Raw genomic sequence first — 21,460 nt, 5'->3', positions numbered from 1 at the left:
TTTCAGAGCTGTCAAACGTACCACATGACATAATCCTAAAATTGTACTTGACTAAACGTTAGGTACCGTAGATGATCCAGCAGAATATAACCTCATAGAAGGGATTGTGAGCAATGCACAGGATAGCAAAGAGGCGTCTTGGAATTACAGAGTCCAAGCCACATGATGGGGAGGCAAGGCAGTCTGTGTCAGCCACTTTGATGGCCAGAAGATACTACCATTGACAGCTTCTCCTCCTTCCTGGAGGTTGAAGGGCTCATTGAAAAGCCTATATTTTCTAGCCCTCTCACAGCTACATGTGAGAGATGTGGCAACTATTCTTTTTTAAATTTAATTTTAATTCCAGTGTAGCTAACATACAGTGCTGTATGAGTTTCAGGTGTACAATATGGTGTCTCAACAATTCCATATATTAGTCAGTGCTCCTCATGACAAGTGCTCTCTTTAATCCTCTTCACTTATCTCATCCATCCCCCAAACTCCCCTCCCCTCTGGTAATTATCTGTTTGTTCTCTATGGTTAAGAGTCTGGTTTTTTGGCTTCTCTCTTTTTCTTCCCTTTGTTCGCTGTTTTGTTTCTTAAATTCCACATATGAGTGAGATCATATGGTATTTGTCTTTCTCTGACTGGCTTATTTCACTTAGCTTAATATTCTCTAGATCCTAAAATTATGTTCGCCTTTCTAGCTATTATGTCTCTCTTGCTATTTGAATGTAAACTTCTTAAAATGATGCCCACTCATTTCCGAGTCTTGATGAATGCACCCCTCAACCCCAATGCACTTCATTCTTTTCCTACTACTCAATGGAAACTGCTCTAACCAAAGCCATCATTAACTTCCAATCACCAAATAATGCACACCTTCTTCTCTGCCTATATTACAGGATCACTCCATGATATCTGACCCTGTGGACCATTCTCTCCTTTGAGTTTTCCCCTCTCCTGACTTCCTTACTTCTCTTATCCTCTAGTATCTCATTCTCAGTCTCCCTTTGTGACTTATCTTTTTCTTTCTTTTTTTTTTTTTTTAATTTAAATCCAAGTTAGTTAACATATAGTATAATATTGCTTTCAGGAATAGAATTTAGTGACTCATCACTTACATATAACACCCAGGGCACATCCCAACAGGTGCCCTGCTTAATGCCCATCACCCATTTAGCCCATCCCCCCACCCAACACCCCTTCCAGCAACCCTCAGTTTGTTCTCTATATTTAAGAGTCTCTTATGGTTTGCGGCAACTATCTTTGGGCAAGGAGATGTAAGCACAGGGTAGCCTAGGACCTCTGGGAAGTTCTCAAAAAAAAAAAAAAAAAGTGGCAGGCATTTCTTCATGCCTTCCTGTTTGTTCCTTCCTGCGGCCAGCAATTGATCATTTGGGCAGAGAAGCAAAATAGAAGATGCCATGGTCTCTGAAGGCCTTGGAGCTGCCAAACCAACACTGGAGGGCCTATTTCTAGGCTTCTTTTACTGACAGAGTGATAAACCTCGATCTTGTTTAAGCCACAATATTGGGCTTTTTTCTCTTTTATACAGACAGGAGTCCAAACTGACACAGACAGTCTTCTTATCTAGAGGCTGAGGAAGTCCTCAGTTAAGGCTTGAGACTGCTCTTTTGATTTGGAAAAAAAAAAATGTTTTTCAATAGGCCTTTGATCATACAAAATCAAAGGCCTTCCCATTAGAGGATTAGAAGAATTAGAAACCACTGAAAGGTAAACAGCTCTGCAGAATGATGCAGAATTGTATCTTTCCTTGAGCAGAGTTGAGGCTCTGCAGAAAGAGGGCTATGATGGTAGAGAAAGGAAGAGGAGCAGGCAGGAAGGTTACCCTCTTTTTAGAAGGAAAAAAAAAGGGGGTATAGTAGAAGGCCTGCACCCTGGGTAGAGTTTAAGGTCAGGGATTCCCACATGTATCATCTATTCTCTCAAAGATGCCCCTGCCACTAGGGGCCTAAGAAGGGTGACAGCCAATGTAGCAGCCTTCTGCAGAGATGGACCTAGATGCATACTGATGCATTAATTTTAAAGTTGATTTTATTTTTCTTTTCTGCTCTGTAATGTCCTTGCTAATGTCCAAGCAAGTGAACATCTGTTTTGTTTTGTTTCATTTTCACTTCTCAGCATCCATTTCCCTCTGGTGGCATGAAGGTATTTTCCTTCAGAAGCTACTCCTCCCCTACTCTCATCCCTGTGTTTGGGTGGGTTTGATTCCTCACCCCCACCCCCTTCATTCTGGCCCCTAGTCTCTGAGAGCATTTGTCACAGTGATTATTTAAGGGATACTCTAGGAACCCAAGCCAAGTCCCAAGACCCAATGCTGGGATGTTGGCTGGGCTTAATGGGGAAGAAATACCTTCTTTCTGCTCAACTTACTCGAGTGCCAGCACATAAGCACGGACATTCTGTGTCCTACATAATGCATGGAGAGAAAAGCAGCTTGAAAAAAAATTATAACAGACCAAGAGATGATTGGCAGGAATTGAGCAATTGTCCAAAGCAAGAGGGCTACCTTGAAGGTGGAAATGGGACTTTAGACCCTGCTACTTTGGCCCTGAACAAAACGATCTCTGAAATCTGATGAACTTGAGAATACTCCAGTTACAATAATTAAATCAATATACCATGAATGAAATATGATATCTTCAGAAAACTGCTGACAGGTCCAAGTGGGAAGAGCTGAATCAGACAGTTGGCTAATATTATTCACATCTCTAAAAAACAAAACAAAACAAAACAATGAGTCAACAAGGCATAGAGGGGAAAGCCTGAGAGAGATCTGAAATGCTGAATCTAGCACTGCCTCTCCAAATCCCAGAGACTACAGACACACTGAGTAACTAACTTGACTACCTGCTTGTTAGCACTTCCATACATCGACTCTGATAGGACCTTTAACCTTTAAATATCACTGAACTTAAGCTTTGTGTCAACTCAACACTCTTTAAGCAACATTAAGATGACAATTTAACATCTGATGTAGCTTCCCATCAGTATAATTAAGGCTGATGTAGGGCCCTGCAAAGGAGATGGGCAGAGTCCAGATCAAAACCATTTGAGAGAGGAGAAAGCCAAATTGTAGCTGGGAGGCCAAGTCCAAATATCAGGCCTGGACGGTCCTAAACAGAATCAGAATTTGGGGAAAGGGTGTGGAATTGGAAGGGAGATTTGGGTGAGGGGGTTTCTCTAACTTTCTGGGTTACAGACAGTAAGAAAAATCAAGTTGGAAAAGAACAAAGAGATTTTGGTAATTGTTCTAATCAGCCTGGGAGGGTCTACATCTAGCTTTTGTTGGCTAGGGCTCTGAGGAGTGCAGCAGGTTTAAGGGCATGAGCCAGGTGGACAGGAACAGGGCCCTATTCTTGGTTCTAGTCCTCTGCATGATAGAAGGCTCCCTGCCCACTAGGGGCCAAACCTATATTTTCATTAATGTTAGAAATACTACTAGAGGACTATTAAAGGACTACTATTTTCTCACTAGGAGTTAGAAAAACTCCTTTGTTCTAAAGCTTTTCCTTTCTAAAATTGCAAATGTCCATGAAGAGAGTTAATACATCAAACTTCACCACTCATGTTGATATTCTTTTTTTTTTTTTTTTTTTTTAGCGTTTATTTATTTTTGAGAGAAAGAGACAGAGTGTGAGTGGGAGAGGGGCAGAGAGAGAGGGAGACACAGAAGCAGGCTCCAGGCTCTGAGCTGTCAGCACAGAGCCTGATGCAGGGCTCAAACTCACAAGCAGTGAGATCATGACCCAAGCTGAAGTTGGATGCCCAACCTACTGATCCACCCAGGAGCCCCACTCATGTTGATATTCTTACTGAGAAATTTCTTAAAAAATTTTTTTAAAACATTTATTTACTTTTGAGAGACAGAGAGACAGAGCATGAGTGAGGGAGGAGCAGAGAGAGAGGGAGACCCAGACTCTGAAGGAGGCTTCAGGCTCTGAACTGTTAGCACAAAGCTGATGCAGGGCTTGAACTCACGAACCATGAGATAATGACCTGGGCTGAAGTTGGACATTTAACTGACTGAGCCACCCAGGCACCCAAAGAGAAATTTTTTTGTTTAAGCAAAAATTAAGTGCCCTCTGGGGCACCTGGGTGGCTCAGTCAGTTAAACACCCCACTCTTGATTTCAGCTCAGGTCATGACCTCATGGTTGGTGGGTTTGAGCCCGACATCACTGTCCCTTCCCTCTGCCTCTCTCTCTCTCTCTCTCTCTCTCTCTCTCTCTCTCCTCTTTCTCTTAAATAAACTTGAAAAAAAAATTAAGTGCCCTCTATTTTACTACTTAAAAAGCTTCATTGTTTTTACCAGTAAATGATTTTCTAAGAGTTAATTTTCCTAACTTTGAAAACGAAAAATTCATGCAGATCAATGAAGGACCCATGTTGGAAATAAATAATGTATGTAATGTTTATGCTTAAAAAGCCTAAGCCATGATATTATTAATATGCAAATATGGATTGTTAATTTCCATACATTTGCCCGTATACATATCATTGTTTTCATGACAACAGGGTATGTGAACCATGTATCTACAGTTCCTAAAACCATGTAAATCTTAAAGATTATCTACTGATCAAATAATGATCAACAGGCAGATTGCCAGGTTTCAAAAGCACTGCTGGTTTGGCTTTGATTCAGCACTTACATTAATGTCTGTTTATTTAATTTCCTACAGAAGAGAATTTGCATTGCTAAACTTGGAATATATAGTATGCATCCCTAATTTGGGTAAAACACCCATTCTGCCAGAGCTCCATAGTTAGAAGACAACCATAAAAGCTGTACAAAAACATGTGTTAGTTTTCACAAATTGAAAGCTTTATTTGCAAAGCATCAGCCCACTCTACACAGGTGCTCTGCCTGTCATGAATTATTGCTTAAGCTTATGTCCTTGGTCCTGTTTACCTCCTCTCTCTTCCCTTCTTCCGGCTAACTCCATCGCCCTCCTCTGAGCAAGTTAACAACCTCTGCGTGCCCTTCCACACCTTCTACCTACTCTTTTAATTAGACAAACTCACATACGTGGGGATTTCCTCCTCACCATTTTACAAAATAAAAGGATTGTTATAAAAATTCTCTGGATTGCCTTTCTTAGTAAAATACATAGTGGAAATCTCTGCAAGTCATTTGATGGAGAGCTCACTCATTCTTTTAGCTATATAATAGTGCTTAATATTCTATGCTGCGAATAGAATATTCTATGCTTAATATTCTATGATGTGAATATACTACGATTTAGCCAGTTATTTCCTTCATGATGGTTATACACTTTGTTTCCAATTTTTTGTCCCTACAAAAAGTGCTGCAATAAAATAGTATACTTAATATATGTAATAATAATGCTTACGTATTAGTGCCTTTATTTCTAAGGACCAGCAGGAAGGAGATTACTAAGGCAAACGTATGCATATTTTTTATTTTAATAGGCACTGCCAGATTGCTTGCCCGTATTGAATTCACAGTTCCAAATGTAGTGTATGAGCGAGCCCTCTCCTGCACTCACTGCTGTTGCTACTAGCCATGGGAATTATGTTCTTTTCAATTATTGCATCTTGGTAAAAAGCGACTGTTGTTTTTTAAATATTCATCGTTGTTAATTTTAGTTTGCATGCACACTTAAGAAGTTCTGGATCAGGGCCAGATTCCTAACACCTCACAGTAAATAGGTGTGCTGCCCCCTTGCCCCATTCTGGGTTCTAGCTGTCTCTCTCACTGATGGGAACTCCTGTGATGTCCTAGTCTCCCTAGATGCACACAGACCTTTCTTTCACTCTAACAAATGAACAGTATCTAAGCTGGGTAAAGATCCCTGGGTAGGGTTTTTTTGTTGTTTTGTTTGTTTGGTTTTCCCTTGGTAGTCTGTGGATTTCATTTCATTCTCTCGAGCTTCAGGTTTTTTTTTTTTGTTTTTTTTTTTAAGGTTTATTTATTTTTGAGAGAGAGAACGCAAGCAGGGAGGGTCAGAAACAAAGGGGACGTAGGATCTGAAGCAGGCTCCCCGCTGACAGCAGCAAGCCTAATGTGGGGCTTGAACTCCTGAACCATGAGTTCATGACCTGAACCAAAGTTGGACGCTTCAACCGCTCAACCCACTGAGCCACCCAGGTGCCCCTGACTTTGGGTTTTTAATGCAAAATCTCATGCTAGGCTGATATTTTTCCTTTTTAAGTAAATTTTTCTTTCTATCCAACAGATTCTAAAATTAGTACTTTGAAAAAATACAATAAAATCAGTACTTTCACTTTTGGAGTTCAGGAATTTTCCCAGAATATACTTGTATGTAAGTGGGTATATCTGTTGTTGTTGTTGTTATTGTTGTTGTTAATCAGTCTGACTGGAATTCAGGAAAGCCTTTCAATCTTTAAATCCAAATTGTTCTTTAGCTCTAAGAGATTTTCTTCCTTTTTTTTTTTTTTTTTTTTTAAATATGGAACGCTTCACGAATTTGCGTGTCATCCTTGCGCAGGGGCCATGCTAATCTTCTCTGTATCGTTCCAATTTTAGTATATGTGCTGCCGAAGTGAGCATGATTTTCTTCCTCTTTTAATTCAGTTATTGCCTCTCCTCCGTTCATTCCTTTTTCTCCTTCTGGTAATCTTATTATTTACATGTTATATCTCCCATACCGGCCCTTGATGTCTTCATTTTTTCACCATTTCTATTGCTTTTTTTTCCCCCACTGTATTTTGAAATCTTTCTTCCATTTCCAGATCACTAACTCAGGTTTCATCATTACCATCTTTTCTTTTATTATTATTATTATTTTTTTTATTATTATTATTATTACTTTAGATAGGCTTCACACCCAGCACAGAGCCCAATGTGGGCTTGAACTCATCACCCTGAGATCAAGACCTGAGCTGAGATCAAGAGTTAGGCGTTTAACTGACCAAACCACCCAGGTCCCCTCTACCATCTCTTCCTTATTTTTCTTTCTTTTTTTTTATGGGGTGCCTGGGTGGCTCAGTCGGTTAAATGTCCTACTTCAGCTCAGGTCATGATCTCACGGGTTCGTGAGTTTGAGCCCCGCATTGGGCTCTGTGCCAACAGCTCAGAGCCTAGAGCCTGCTTCAGATTCTGTGTCTCCCCCTCTTTGTGCCCCTCCCTGCTCATGCACTCTCTCACTCTCGCTCTTTCTCTCTCTCAAAAATAAATTATTTAAATTTATCTATTAAACTGTAAAAGAAGAAAATTATGCTTAATGTTTTCAGACATTTTCTTTCACACTGTAACTGAATGTTGTTAAAGTCTCTTTTCTGGTTGTGGCTTGGGCTGTCATCTTTCTCCTGCAGCAGTTTGCATTTTGCAAAGGGTCATCTGGTGCATTCGTTATCTACTGCTGAGAAACAAATCACCTCAAAACTTTGTGTCTGCAAATAATAACAAGCATGGATCATTTCTGGAGAATTCAAATGGAATGAAAGGGCACCCAAGAAAAGTAAAAGTCTCTTTTATGCCCCAGAGATCCAGTTCCACCTACCCATCCACCTCTGTATATATATATATATATATATATATATATATATATATACATGTACATACATATATAAAGAGATATTTTTGCCTTTTAATTTTGATAATGTCAGACTTACAGAAAAATTACAAAAATAGTACCAAAAACACATACCCTTTACCTGAATTTCTCAAGTATTAGCATTTTGCCACATTTGGTTTATTATTCCTTCTCTCTCATATATATATATAATTTTCTCTCTATATACATATAGTCTCTCTCTCACACACACACACACACACACATACACACACACACACACACACACACACACACATATATACATATATACTTTTTTCCTGAACAATGTGAGATTGAATTGCAAATATGATGCCCCTTTACCACTAAATACATCAGTGTGTATTTCCTGAAAATAACATTTTCCTTTATAAATATAGTACAATTAGGGATTCCTGGGTGGTTCAGTCAGTTAAGTGTCCCACTTCAGCTCAGGTCATGATCTCTCAGCCCAGTCTGTGGGTTTGAGCCCCGCATCTGGCTCTGTGCTGATAACTCAGAGCCTGGAGTCTGCTTTGGATTCTGTGTCTCCCTCTCTCTCTGCCTCTCCCCTGCTCACGCTCTGTCTCTCTGTCTCTCTCTCTCAAAAATAAATAAACATTAATTTTTTTAAATATAAACATAGTATAATTATAAAAATCAAGAGATTAATATCAATTTAATATTATTACCTAATCTATAGACCTTATTCGAATTTTACTAATTACCCCACTAATGCCTTTTGTAGCAGAAGAAAAAGAATTTTTTTCTGTTCCAGAATCCAATCCAAGATCACACACTGCATTTAGTTGTCATACCTCTTTAGTCTCCTTTAATTTGAAACAGTTCCTCAGTCTTTCTTTTTCTATAGATAACATTTTTATAAAATCATAAATAGAATAATTCTCTTTACATTCATGTCCCTTGTGTTTTCTCCCTAATAATCTCATTTTCCATTTCAGTACATATGTAATAATCTCATTCATTTCACTGACTGCACAGTATACTGTATCAGTCAGGATGATCTAGATTATGTCATGATAACAAACAACATCAGAATCTCAAAGTGGCTTAATGCTGCAGACATTTATTTCTTGCATATGGCATCCGCTGTCCTCCCTGTGAAGGCTCCATGCTCCGGCTGCTTCTGTCTCATGACAGAAGCCTCCCAGTGTGTGTCTCTGTAATTACTGCACCAGAAGAGCATGGAGAACCTCACATAGACTCTTAAAATCCTTTTCGAATTTCAGAGAACAAAGCAAAACACATCAGCATGCCCACCCTCGAAGGGCAGAAATGTATTCCTTCTATACTCACAAGGAAAAGGAATAGGGGCACCAGGGTGGCTCAGTCCATTAAGCGTCTTATTACAGCTCCCATATCACAGAGATAGTGATGCTCTTGACACTTCAGTGCCTCCAAAATTACTTTCTGACTTTTGGGGAGGAAATTCAATTTTAAGATTTTAATGGGAAGGGCACCTTGGTGTCTCAGTTGGTTAAGCGACCAACTCTTGATTTTGGCTCAGGTCATGATCTCACAGTTCATGAGTTCAAGCCCCACATAGGACTCCGTGCTGTCAGTGCACAGAGCCTGCTTTGGATTCTCTCTCTCCCTCTCTCTCTCTGCCCCTCCTTCACTCATACATGCTCTCATTCTCTCTCAAAATAAATAAAGAAAATGAAAAAAAATAGACATGTCTTAAAAAAAAGGAGAAAGAATCAATGAATACTGGCATGAACTAGTTTATGAAAATGAAATTCTAGGTAATTAAGTGAGCTACAGTTACTATATTAACATGAGATAAATTACAAGTACATGTTGTGAAGAGGGAAAAATATATATATATATTTATATATACAATTTTTTTAAGGAAGCTCTCTGCCCAACATGGGGCTTGAAGTCACAATCTCAAGATCAAGAGTCACACACTGTACCAACTGAGCCAGCCAGGCACCCAAACAATGGTATTATTTATGGATACATAGTAGTATGATAAAAATATGAAAAGAGGCAGAGGAATGATACAAACCAACATTTATAGAATGATTTTCCAAGAAAGGGGGAATCAGTATGTATCAGTATCATTGAATGGACATACCATAATTTATTTAAGTAGTCCCTTATTTATGGACATGTAGATTGCTTCTGGGTTTTTTTGTTTGTTTGTTTTCAAAAACCTTTATACATTTATTTTTGCACACTTGTATAAGTATATCCACAGTATAAATTCTAAGAAATGGAATTGCAAAACCAAAGGGAATGTGCATTTAAAGTTTAGGCTGCCATTTTGAGCTTTGTGCAAGATGAGTGAACAGAGGGAGCCAGGCAACAGAGACAGAGACAGAAAAACAAAAGAAAGAGAGGGGAGAGACAGAGAAAGTAGATTTCAAGACTGACTTTCAATTTACAAGCCCTTTGAATCCTGACTGTTCATGTCTATTAAACTTCAGTATGTGTTCAATAAGCTCTTGTTTTTACATTTGCTTTTGGGTTTCTGCTACTTGCCATACGTTGCACCACACTTGGAGGGGACAGAAAGAAGGATGGCATGATCATTCTTCTCATTTCAGTTTTCAACCCAGTAAAGAGTCAGAGCATGGAAAGAGCTGAGCGCTCAGTTATCCAACCAAATGTTCCCCACTGGACCAATATTTTCTAAGCTGAGCTGCTTCTAAATCTAGTGTCAATGGTTGATGGAAGTGAATCTTACTTAGATCTGGAAGAAGAGCACAGCTGAAGTATTGCCTTTAAATTCATATCAGGATAAGATCTTCTCATTTTTGAGACCCCACCCCAAGTTCCACTTCATGAAGCATCACCAGTTACTACCAGAGCTCATCCTGATCCTCAACTTTTCTAAATCCTTATAACACAAGACATATAATCAGCCCACCTTTGGTTTTATACTGTTCTCTATTTGTCTAATTGTTGGAATTAGTTTTTAAGTCCTTTGAGTGTGAGAAAATATTTTATATTTATTTTGAATTTCCTAAGAAACTTGTAGATAAAACACTCAGTGAAGGTGCAACTTGGATTGCTTCTACCCAAGTTACACAAGCCTGACTTAAGTTGGGTGTATTTATAAACCATAAAAAAATGAAGGACAACTCAGCTAAAACCAGCATGTGGTTCCTATCTGCCACATTTCCCAAGGAATTTAGATTATTGCCTTGGTGATATAACTGTAGCAATTCTGAAAATGGACAGCAGACACCTATGTGTACCATTCTAATGACAACAGACCTTTTTCTCAGACTTGTATAAACTTAAGTAAGCCTACCCATACTTTATATGCATATTTATAGACTATAATACTATCAGTAATCACTCTGTAGGTTTATTTATTTTAAAGTATTGCAAGCCTCTTTCCCCCCTTTCTTGGACAATCATTCTATAAATGTTGGTGTGTATCATTCCTCTGCCCCTTTTCATATTTTTATCATACTATGATGTATCCATAAATAATACCATTGTTAGGGATGCCTGGCTGGCTCAGTTGGTACAGCATGTGACTCTTGATGTTGGGACTGTGACTTCAAGCCCCACGTTGGGCAGAGAGCTTACTTAAAAAAATTATATGTATATGTATATATATACATATATATATTCCCTCTTCACAACATGTACTTGTAATTTATCTCATGTTAATATAGTAACTGTAGCTCACTTAATTACCTACAATTTCATTTTCATAAACCATTTTCTTGTTGATGCACATTTAAGTTACTTCCAGTTTTTCCTAGTTTCAAAAAAAATACTGTAAGAAATGTTCTTGTACATATCTACTTAATCTACACACATTAGAGTTTCTCTGTGGTATACACCTAACAAGTAGAATTGCTGGATACGCAGATCATCAATTTTGATAATCCCTTCATTTGATAAATAGCTTATTTGATAAACAGCTCTCTAAAATGGTTGTAACATTTCATCTCCCACCAGCAACACATGATAGTGCCATTTCCCCCACATCCTCCCTTGGTTTGTATTATTTTGGTCTGTCACAATGCGCAGACTCCAATAAATCAAGCCCTGCCCTGACAACTGTATGGCTTTTGGGGATCAATACCTTATGATCCACCAGGGGGGAAGCTCTCATTCCTTTGTTCTATATCAATTCAAGCAAGCTTATGAATTTTATTTCTTTTGGCCAGCTTGACCTATTAGTTAAAGGGATCTTTCCTCTTGAATCTGTTTGGTTAAACATCCTTCTATGGTTCTGAATTGCTCTATCTTCTGGCAAATTATTCTTTTTCATTAAAGAGTTTTACTTGTCACCCCAAATGATGCTTTTAATCTTAAATTTCATTTGTTTGCTATTAATTCCACTAAATACTATTATTCTTCTGCATGGTTTTCTTTTGCATTTTTATTTGATTGTTACATTTTTCCTTTATTTTCATATTTGTGGATGGTTTTAAGTGTGTTTCACATGTATGTATGTATGTATGTATTTAGCAATCTCTACACCCAACGTGGGGCTCAAACTCACAGCCCCAAGATCAAGAGTCATATGTTACATGCTTTACCAGCTGAGCCAGTCAAGCACACTTTAACTTTGTTTCTTGAACTAGATATAGTTTTGCTGTTTGTTTGCTTGCTTGCTTATTAATCACTTGGGATGATCTTTTAGTAAATGAGTTCTATCCAATGAACTCATACAATGATCTTGGTGTATTTGGAATTATTCTACCATCTAATTTGGGTCTTCTCTTTACTATCCTTTTTCTTTTTTTCTTTTTATTCTTTTTGTCTCTTCTTTGGGACTGGCAAAGTTTTCTATATTCTTTTTCCTCCTTTGTTGTCTTCAAAGTTATACATTGTATTTGTTTTTTAACATACACGTTTAGCTCTACATTTTTCCTACAAAGTCTTAAGGTATTCAATGCTTTTTCTTTCTCCTACATAAGACACAAAGTTAAGTGTTTTAACAACCTGCTAAGCACTCCCATATTGCTTTTTAACCCTCAAATTATTTTTTTAGTAATCATATTTACCTACTTAAATTGTTGATATCTGTGCTCACAATTTTTTCTTGCATTTAATTTCTTCCCTCTAAGTTAGCTATTCTTCCTATTGAAGTATATCTTTGAATAAGTCTATGGTTAGTAATTTCTTATTTTTGTATATTTATTTTGCATATTTTGTCTTTCTAAATGTGTATTTTCATCAAGCATTTATGCTACCTTTCCTATACAGTGTAAGCTAATAAGTTCAGGAGAAGTTTTCCCTTATGAAAGTATTTCACCAGCAAAATAAAAAAGTAAAAATTAGGGGAGCCTGGGTGGCTCAGTCGGCTAAGCGTCCAGCTTCGGCTTGGGTCATGATCTCACAGCTCACAAGTCTGAGCCCCGTGTTGGGCTCTGTGCTGACACCTCGGAGCCTGGAGACTGCTTCGGATTCTGTATCTCCCTCTCTCTCTGCCCCTCCCTGCTCACACTCTGTCTCTCTCTCACATATAAATACACATTTTAAAAACAGTAGTAAATTTAAATTTGAATATCACCATTTTGCACTTTACAATGAATTAATGGATTACTGGCTGCATCACACAGAAAGATAATCACCTATTGCAGGTGCCACCTACAAAGAGATTGGACCCCAAATTATACCTGAATCTGATCAAGTCTATAATCCCATTACCAGTTTATAGAAAATACAGAAGAGCTGGGTAAATTACATGGGAATGTGATCGGCAAAATCCAGATGTGGGAAACTCTACAAGACAAATAAAACAACCCAGTTTCTTCCAGAATTAAGCTATAAAGGGAAAGGGGGGGCAGCAGGGGAATTGAGGGGCACTTGGAGTATTGGAAGAAACTTGAAAGATGTATACTTCTTAAAAAGCAAGTCAGGGGCGCCTGGGTGGCGCAGTCGGTTAAGCGTCCGACTTCAGCCAGGTCACGATCTCGCGGTCCGTGAGTTCGAGCCCCGCGTCGGGCTCTGGGCTGATGGCTCAGAGCCTGGAGCCTGTTTCCGATTCTGTGTCTCCCTCTCTCTCTGCCCCTCCCCAGTTCATGCTCTGTCTCTGTCCCAAAAATAAATAAACGTTAAAAAAAAAAAAATTAAAAAAAAAAAAAAAGCAAGTTAAACTATAGGACCTAGAGATGCATCTTGGGTGGACAGACTCTAAAGGAAAGAATAAAATGATGACCATAAGAGTGAAGATATGCTTACTTTTAGGTGAAAGGGAAAGGGTTGGGACTGGGACAGGGTAAATGAAGACCTCTGGGGCAGCTGGAGACCAACCCACTTGGGATATAGCACAGAACAAGACCAAGTCCCCAGCCCTTGGGGAGTTTGCATCATATTGGGAGAGATAAACAATAAACGCATACTACAATGACAGTTAGTGATAAGTGCTACAAAATATATATGGTTGATCCTGAACCTTTAAATAAGTTACAATTGAGTTTTACTCCTAACATACAATATATAGAAAATGTATAGAAAATTTGATAAAGTCAACAAGTAACACATTTTTTTAAAATGTGGCCAATTAAGAGAATAAAATAAAGAGAAAATGAAGGAAATGAGAGAATAAGAAAAGGAATCACAAAAAGCAAGGCCAAAGATGATACACAGGAAGACAGATACCCACAAAGGCATAAAGGAACATGAATATCCCAGGGCCAGAATTTTATGGAGTAAAGCCCTTTATTACTGCTACAAATCCATGACTCTGTGTAGAGATAAGGGTATATTCTCTTGGGGGTTCCCTTTCAGGTGACAATAAGTCAAGATCTGGAGACCCCAGGTTTACCCTAAAGTTTGGTTCCTATTTGGACCCTGGGCTGAAGTGACTGTTTATGACATTTCTGAAAACAGATTTTGTAAGGAAAATAAAGGTGAAAAAAGAGTATCTGTCACACAAGAGTATCTACCATGGGAGAGCATCTGTCACAAAAGAGTATCTGCTGCAGAAGAGTATCTGTGACAGAAGACTATCTGCTGCAGAGGTGCCTGAGCAAACCCCCCAGGTCTGATACTACATGCCAGGCAGGCCCTCTTCCCTGCAACCAGGAACGGTCACAAAACAGACACCAGAGAATGCAGAAGGCGTTCTCTTTTTGTTCACCTTGGAAGGTTCATTTATAGCTCACTTCTCTGGATGCAAAAAGGAAATCAATCTCACCACCTTTAACAGTAACAAAAATGGCAACAAAATGACTGTGGTTTTTAATTTCTTTCCCTTGTGGCAGCTTCAGTTTGTCCTCTTATTACTGGATTTATTAGAAATAACTATCCACGTCAATAAAACCACAAAAAGTTATAAGCCTCATCTTGTCTAGAGAGAATCCTAAATGCAGCCACAATTCACTTTAAATATTTATAGAGTTTATGTATATTACATTGTATAGTTTTATATTATATAATAATTGAATAATATTATAGCTATATTTTCACTTAGAAGGAGAATATTAACATTAATTCACAGACTAAGAGGACAAAAGCTCATCAGAGCAATAATCCACCAGTGAGCAGTATGCCCTCAGCCAAATGCTGTCTCATAAGTTTTCCAGTAATACTGATTTTTTTTTCTTGTAACAAAACTAGATTTTATCCTGGTTATAAAAGTAATATTAAAAAGGAATACAATGAAGTAATGGACCAATAAACATGTAAAATATGCTTTTAGAAAAAAAAAGTAATACAAACTCCTTATTTTAAAAAGTTAAACAGTGGAGGGACACCTGGATGGCTCAGTCAGTTGAGTGTTGGACTCTTGATTTCAGCTCAGGTCATGATCCCTGGGGGTCGTGGGATCAAGCCCTGAGTCAGGTTCTGTGCTGAGTGTGGAGCCTGCTTGAGATTCTCTCTCTCTTTTTTTTTTCTCTCCCTCTGCCCCTCTCCCTTTCTCATACTCTTTCTCTAAACAAACAAACAAACAAACAAACAAAAAACAACAACTTAAACAGTGGAAAAAGTCTGAAAGTCACCTGTACTCCCTCAACAAGAAATCTACATGCCCAGACTTTTCTCTTTGCCTATACATATGCATGCACACACAACCACTCACACACACACACACACACACACACACACACACACACACTTTACAAAGTCAGGATCACTCTAAACATGTTGTTTTGTAACTTTATTTTTTTACTTAATATATCATAGATATTTATGATATGTCATAGAATGAAAAAGGAAGTTACTGAGTAATACATATATTCAAGTATGACTCATATTTTGTTTAAGAATTCTACATGTTTATATCTAGATATAAATATAAATCTAGATAGACTTATATATGATTTTATTTGCACAGGAAATGATCTGGCAGGGTACAAACCAAATTTTTAACAGCAGGAAATGGGATGGAAGGGAGTAAATTGAAGAAACATTAAATTTTATTTTATATATATCCGCATAATCTCTTCCAAAAATGCATGTACTACTTCAGAAATTAATAAAAGTACACATCACAAGCAGCTTTTCATATTAATTACAATTATTTATGTCACTGTTTTTAATTGTTCTACACTATTCTGTTGTATGATAATACTATATCATGTAACCAACTATCTACTTAGGGGCTTTTAGGCTGTTTCCCATCTTCTGGTATTAAAGCAATGTTGATATCCTTGTGTAGGTTTTCTGTAGTGTCTCATAAACCCTGAATGGTATCTATTTTAATTTTTTTTAACCCACCAGCCAAAAATAGTATCACATTGTTTTAATCAGTAGTTTTTGATTACAAATGGGATTGATGTTTCCCATGCTTGTTGTTTTTCTTTTCTTTTCTTTTTTGTTAAAATTTTATTTTTAAGTCATTTTCACACCGAACATAGGACTCAAACTCAAAAACCTGAGGTCAAGAGTTGCACACTCCAGGGGCTCCTGGGTGGCTCAGTCAGTTAAGCCTCCTGACTTTGGCTCAGGTAAGGGTCTTGCAGTTTGTGAGTTCGGGCCCCGCGTCGGGCTCTGTGCTGACAGCTTGGAGCCTGGAGCCTGTTTCAGAATCTGTGTCTCCATCTCTCTCTTCCTCTCCCCCCATCACGCTCTCTCTCTCTCTCTCTCTCAAAAACAAACATTAAAAAAGAAAAAGTTGCATGCTCCACCACATGAGCCAGTCAGGCACCCTTTGTTTTTCTTATTTTGTGAATTAGCCTATTCATTATTTTGTCCACTTTTCTCGAAATTTTCCTGTTTTTCTTAGATAACTGCTTATATATCAATTTATTAACCTTGTCTGTGATACACATATGAAATACTTTTCCAGAATTGCTTTTTGCCTTTTAGAGTTTTGTTTGTCTTGGTTTTTTTTTTTTTTTTTTGCCATTTTTCCTTGCTTTTTCTCACATGTTAGTTTCATATATATATATTTATATATATAAGTATGTATATAAATAATATATATAAAATATAAATTTATATATTTATTTTATATATATTATTTATATATAAATGTATATATTTATATATTATATGTAATATATAATGTATATATATATTATTTATACATATACATATATATAAAATATATATATATATAATATATATATATATATATATAAGTGATCCTTGCACCAGGAGCCATGGTTTCAATTGATGTAGTTATATACCTGGTAAGGCAATCTCTCCTCATACCTTCTTTTTTTTGAAAAAAAAATTTTTTTTTTAACGTTTATTTTTGAGACAGAGAGAGACAGAGCATGAACGGGGGAGGGTCAGAGAGAGAGGGAGACACAGAATCCGAAACAGGCTCCAGGCTTTGAGCTGTCAGCATGGAGCCTGATGCGGGGCTCGAACACACAGACTGTGAGATCATGACCTGAGCCGAAGTCGGAGGCTCAACCGACTGAGCCACCCAGGCGCCCCATACCTTCTTTTTTTTTAATGTTACTGGTTATTTTTGCTTGTTATTCTTAGTTGCGAAATTTAGAATTCTTTTGTCAAAACATAAATGTTGGGATTGTGTTAAACTTATGGATACATTTGGGGGAGAACTAACTTATTCATAATATTGAATATGTCCCCAATCTTTTATGTTCCTCAGTCAAGTTATATAGTTTCCTTCTAATATGTCCATCACATATCTTACCAAATTCATGCTTATCTATTTTATGTTGTGTGTTATTAATGCCAATAGGAAGTTTTAGTTTTGCTTAACAGTATCACTGATATTTTATACCAGTCAACGCACATTTGTTGAACGAATAAGTGCATAGTAGAATAAACTTTTAAAAGCCACGGTAACTTGATAGACAAGGGAGAAATGTGCCTTAATATCTGAAATATTTGAGTTGAATTATACTAACACAAAATAAGTAGTCAACTTGATTTGCTAGGGCTCTTATCTAAAAGTGAACTAAGCATTAAGTCCTCAAAGTCAGGCCTGGCCTTGTCCACGCATGGTGGACCTTGGGAAGTTACATATGCTTGGGGAAAAAAGTCTTAGCTATTGCTTCATTAATGCCTAGAGTTCTACCATAATTTCACTACTTCAGATTAAGGGATTCTTTTCTCTGAAAATGCAAACAGCTCTGAGAAATATAGTAGAACACTATGTACTAAGCCATTACAGTCTTTTATACCTTTGTATGAATTAACTATCAGTTTCTTCCCAACTTGTGGCTAATTAAGAAGAGTATTTGATGAGAGGAGAGAATCAAAAGAGCAAAGAACAAGGAGTAATAGGATCCTGGACACATGGGGCATGTAGAGATAAAAAAAAAAAATCAGGAGAAGGAAGCTAAACTTTTTAAACTTTTTTGGGCAGGAAGTGCATCTTGTTCATCCTTAAGCATCATGCTTAGTGCATGACAGACACTATGTAGATATGTGTAAAATGGATGAGTCAGCAGGTAAACAGCTCTGCTCACCTCACAGTTTTGCCTATGAGTTCTTCTGCCCAAAGCTGCAGTCTCGGGGCTATTTTGGGGTGACCACTGCTCTGCTATTCTAACTTCCTTTCTTTAGAATTACTCATATGGGACACGATGCCAGAATCTCATTACTAACAGATGTTAGTCCACTGCTGTAACAAACAACTGCTAACTGTTAACACATTTTCCATTGAGGTAAAACAGTAAGATGTCTATTTATACAGTATAAGTGTCTCCCTATAGAATGAAGAAAGATTGTTATCATCAGATGTTTGGTCAGGTCAATGAGTAGTTCTCCTCACTCCTCATGGGTCAGATCATTTCAAAACCAACCCCACTGGGGAAGTATGGCGAGACTGGGAGACAAGGGATAAACAATGGATCTTTTCCCACTGTTTAGTTTTTTTCCACTGTTGGTGTTTATGAACTTATTATATAATGTAGCAAAACGATGACTCAACCATAGAGTCACCACTCCCCCAACTCCTGTTGGATCTGAGGAAATGGGAGGAAAGCTAGTGGAGTAAGAGAGCATTTGCTGCTAGCAGAGAAAAGGGTGTCAATGAAAAGAGAACAAGTGGTGACCTGTGATAACCAAATTGAGACTTTTTTTAATGTTTATTTATTTATTTTGAGACACACACACACACACACAGAGGACGAGCATGCGAGCAGAAGGAGGGGCAGAGAGAGAGGGAAAAAGAGAATCCCAAGCAGGCTCCATGCTCAGGGTGGGGCTTGATCTCATGACCTGAGCTGAATTCAAGAGTTGGATGCTTAATCGACTGAGCCACCCAGGTGCCCCAAATTAAAACTTATTAAATTGATAATAATTTTCTCTTTAGTGATGAAAAACACATATTGTCTCAAGACGCTAAAGTTTATTTCACATTCTCAATGAGGGACACCAAATGTTGCTATGGTTATTATCTTCTGTGATATCCATAAAGCTTGTGCCTTATCTATCTTGGTTCCAGGGGCACCTTCAGTGCCCAGCAGGTAGTGGGGATTCAGTAAATAACTGTTGAATGGATAAATATTTAATACTGGTGATTCATTATCCTTCTGAAAATGAGTAGAAAACCTTTAACAAATTAGATCTAAATAATCGGGATCACACTTCAAGGGTAGAGGACTGTATTCTGGGATCTATTTTATGCCCAATAAAAACAGCACTGACCATTCCTTCGTCTCAAACTAAGTCACTCTGAAAAATCTACCCATGTCCAATTGTTCTCTGTTGAAAGGTTAAGACCTGGGGCTGTCTACACCAAGTAATTATTCATACAATTTTTACTGGAAAAATCATAGGATAGGTGCTTAACTCTCCACTTTCTGTTGTCAGTGTAGATGTGATCTAAGGCAAATGAAAAGAAATCATGCTATATAAACTGATGAAAATATTCAGTCTAAGCTGATATTTTTCCTTTATTCTCCTGTAAATTAATACAAATTAGAGAAAGTGACTTGAAGTAACTACAAAAAATAATTTTTATTTATTTATTTATTTATTTATTTATTTTTATTTTTTAGAGAGAGAGCACAAGCAGGGGAGATGGACAGAGCTTAACTGACTGAGCCACCCAGGTTCCCCCCAAATAATTTGTTTTTAAAAGATTACTCTGGGGGCGCCTGGATGGCTCAGTCAGTTAAGTGTTTGACTCTTGATCTCAGCTCAGGTCTTGATCTCAGGGTAATGAGTTCAAGCCCTGCAATGGGCTCCATGCTGGACATGAAGCCTACTTGAAAAAAAAAAAAAAAAAAGATTACTCTGAAATTGAGTCGATGTTATTTTCTGCCAATTAAGATAACTGCCTATCCTCAACTTAATTTTACATTCAAGTCTTTTGTGGCTTATTTAAGACATTTGCATCTACTCCAAATCATGGCATTGTTTAACATTAAATAGAAGTTGTGAACCTGATATCAAGCAATCTTTTTTTAAACTTTCTTTTGATTTTTTTAAAATTTATTTTTGAGACAGAGAAAGCACGAGCTGGGAAGGGGCAGAGAGAGAAGGAGACAGGAACTGAAGCAGGCTCTGCACTGACAGCAGAGAGATGTGGGGCTCAAACTCAGGAGCCGTGAGTTCATGACCTGAGCCAAAGTCAGGCACTTAGCCAACTGAGCCACCCAGGTGCCCCAATAAAGTTCACCTTTCTTTCTTTCTTTCTTTCTTTCTTTCTTTCTTTCTTTCTTTCTTTCTTTCTTTCTTTCTTTTTTTCTTTCTTTCCTTCTTTCTTTTATTTTTAAATATTTATTTGCTTTATTTTTATTTATTTTGAGAGAGAAACAGAGCATGAGTAGGGGAGGGGCAGAGACAGGAGACACAGAATCTGAAGCAGGCTCCAGGCTCTGAGCTGTCCCTACAGAACCGGACATGGGGCTCGAACTCACAAGCTGTGAGATCTTGACCTGAACTGAAATCAGAGGCTCAGCCACTCAACCAACTGAGCCACCTACGTGCCCCCTCAAGCAATTTAAGTATAAAGGTCTTCCTGCATGTTAAAGACATAATTTCTAAGGAATCACACTCCCCCTCCGCCCCCCCCCCGAGAATCCAGAAATGGAAATGCCTCTTTTAAACCATTTCATATGCCACCGTGTGGAGCAATAAACACACCAAATATATACATAATATAGATTTTGGTATTGTGTTAAACATAAATTCAGTTACTATTTACAAAATCCGAAGTTACAGTTCTAATGATTTATGTTTCCAAGTTCAAACTGCATAAGAATGATCATTAAAAGTATCAACACTTCCAAAAAAAGAAAAGTATCAACAGTTTCAGAAAATTTGATTAAGCTGGTTATGATTATAGACACAACAGTTGGTGCTATTTGGAGATAGTATACATCATGATTTCTTAAACTAGTAAATTCTCACTTTGAGCAGTTTTTGTTATGGTGGCCAACAGATAAAGAGTCGTTGTAAACAAAGGTGTGAAAAAAAATCAAGCCTGTCCCCCTCAGCCATATTCCAAATCCCCCAATACTGCCCTGTTATTAATCTACATCCGCATTGATTTTAGACTGAGCATTCTGGATGATAAGCAAAAGCCTACACGGTGAAGTCATTCTCACCTATCTGCACTGCCAT

The 21,460-nt window shown here is 37.7% G+C and overlaps 1 non-coding gene across 1 annotated transcript; it reads right to left on the bottom strand.

The window, feature by feature from the left end:
* Positions 1-6,430: 6,430 nt before the first annotated feature.
* LOC115526139 lies at positions 6,431-6,537 on the bottom strand. Its single transcript, XR_003972556.1, has one exon. It is a non-coding gene; the product is annotated as a U6 spliceosomal RNA (small nuclear RNA).
* Positions 6,538-21,460: the final 14,923 nt, after the last annotated feature.

The sequence above is a fragment of the Lynx canadensis genome, chromosome A1, assembly GCF_007474595.2.
Source record: "Lynx canadensis isolate LIC74 chromosome A1, mLynCan4.pri.v2, whole genome shotgun sequence".
NCBI classification, from domain to species: Eukaryota; Metazoa; Chordata; class Mammalia; order Carnivora; family Felidae; genus Lynx; species Lynx canadensis.
This window is presented reverse-complemented; position numbering and strand designations above follow the sequence as displayed.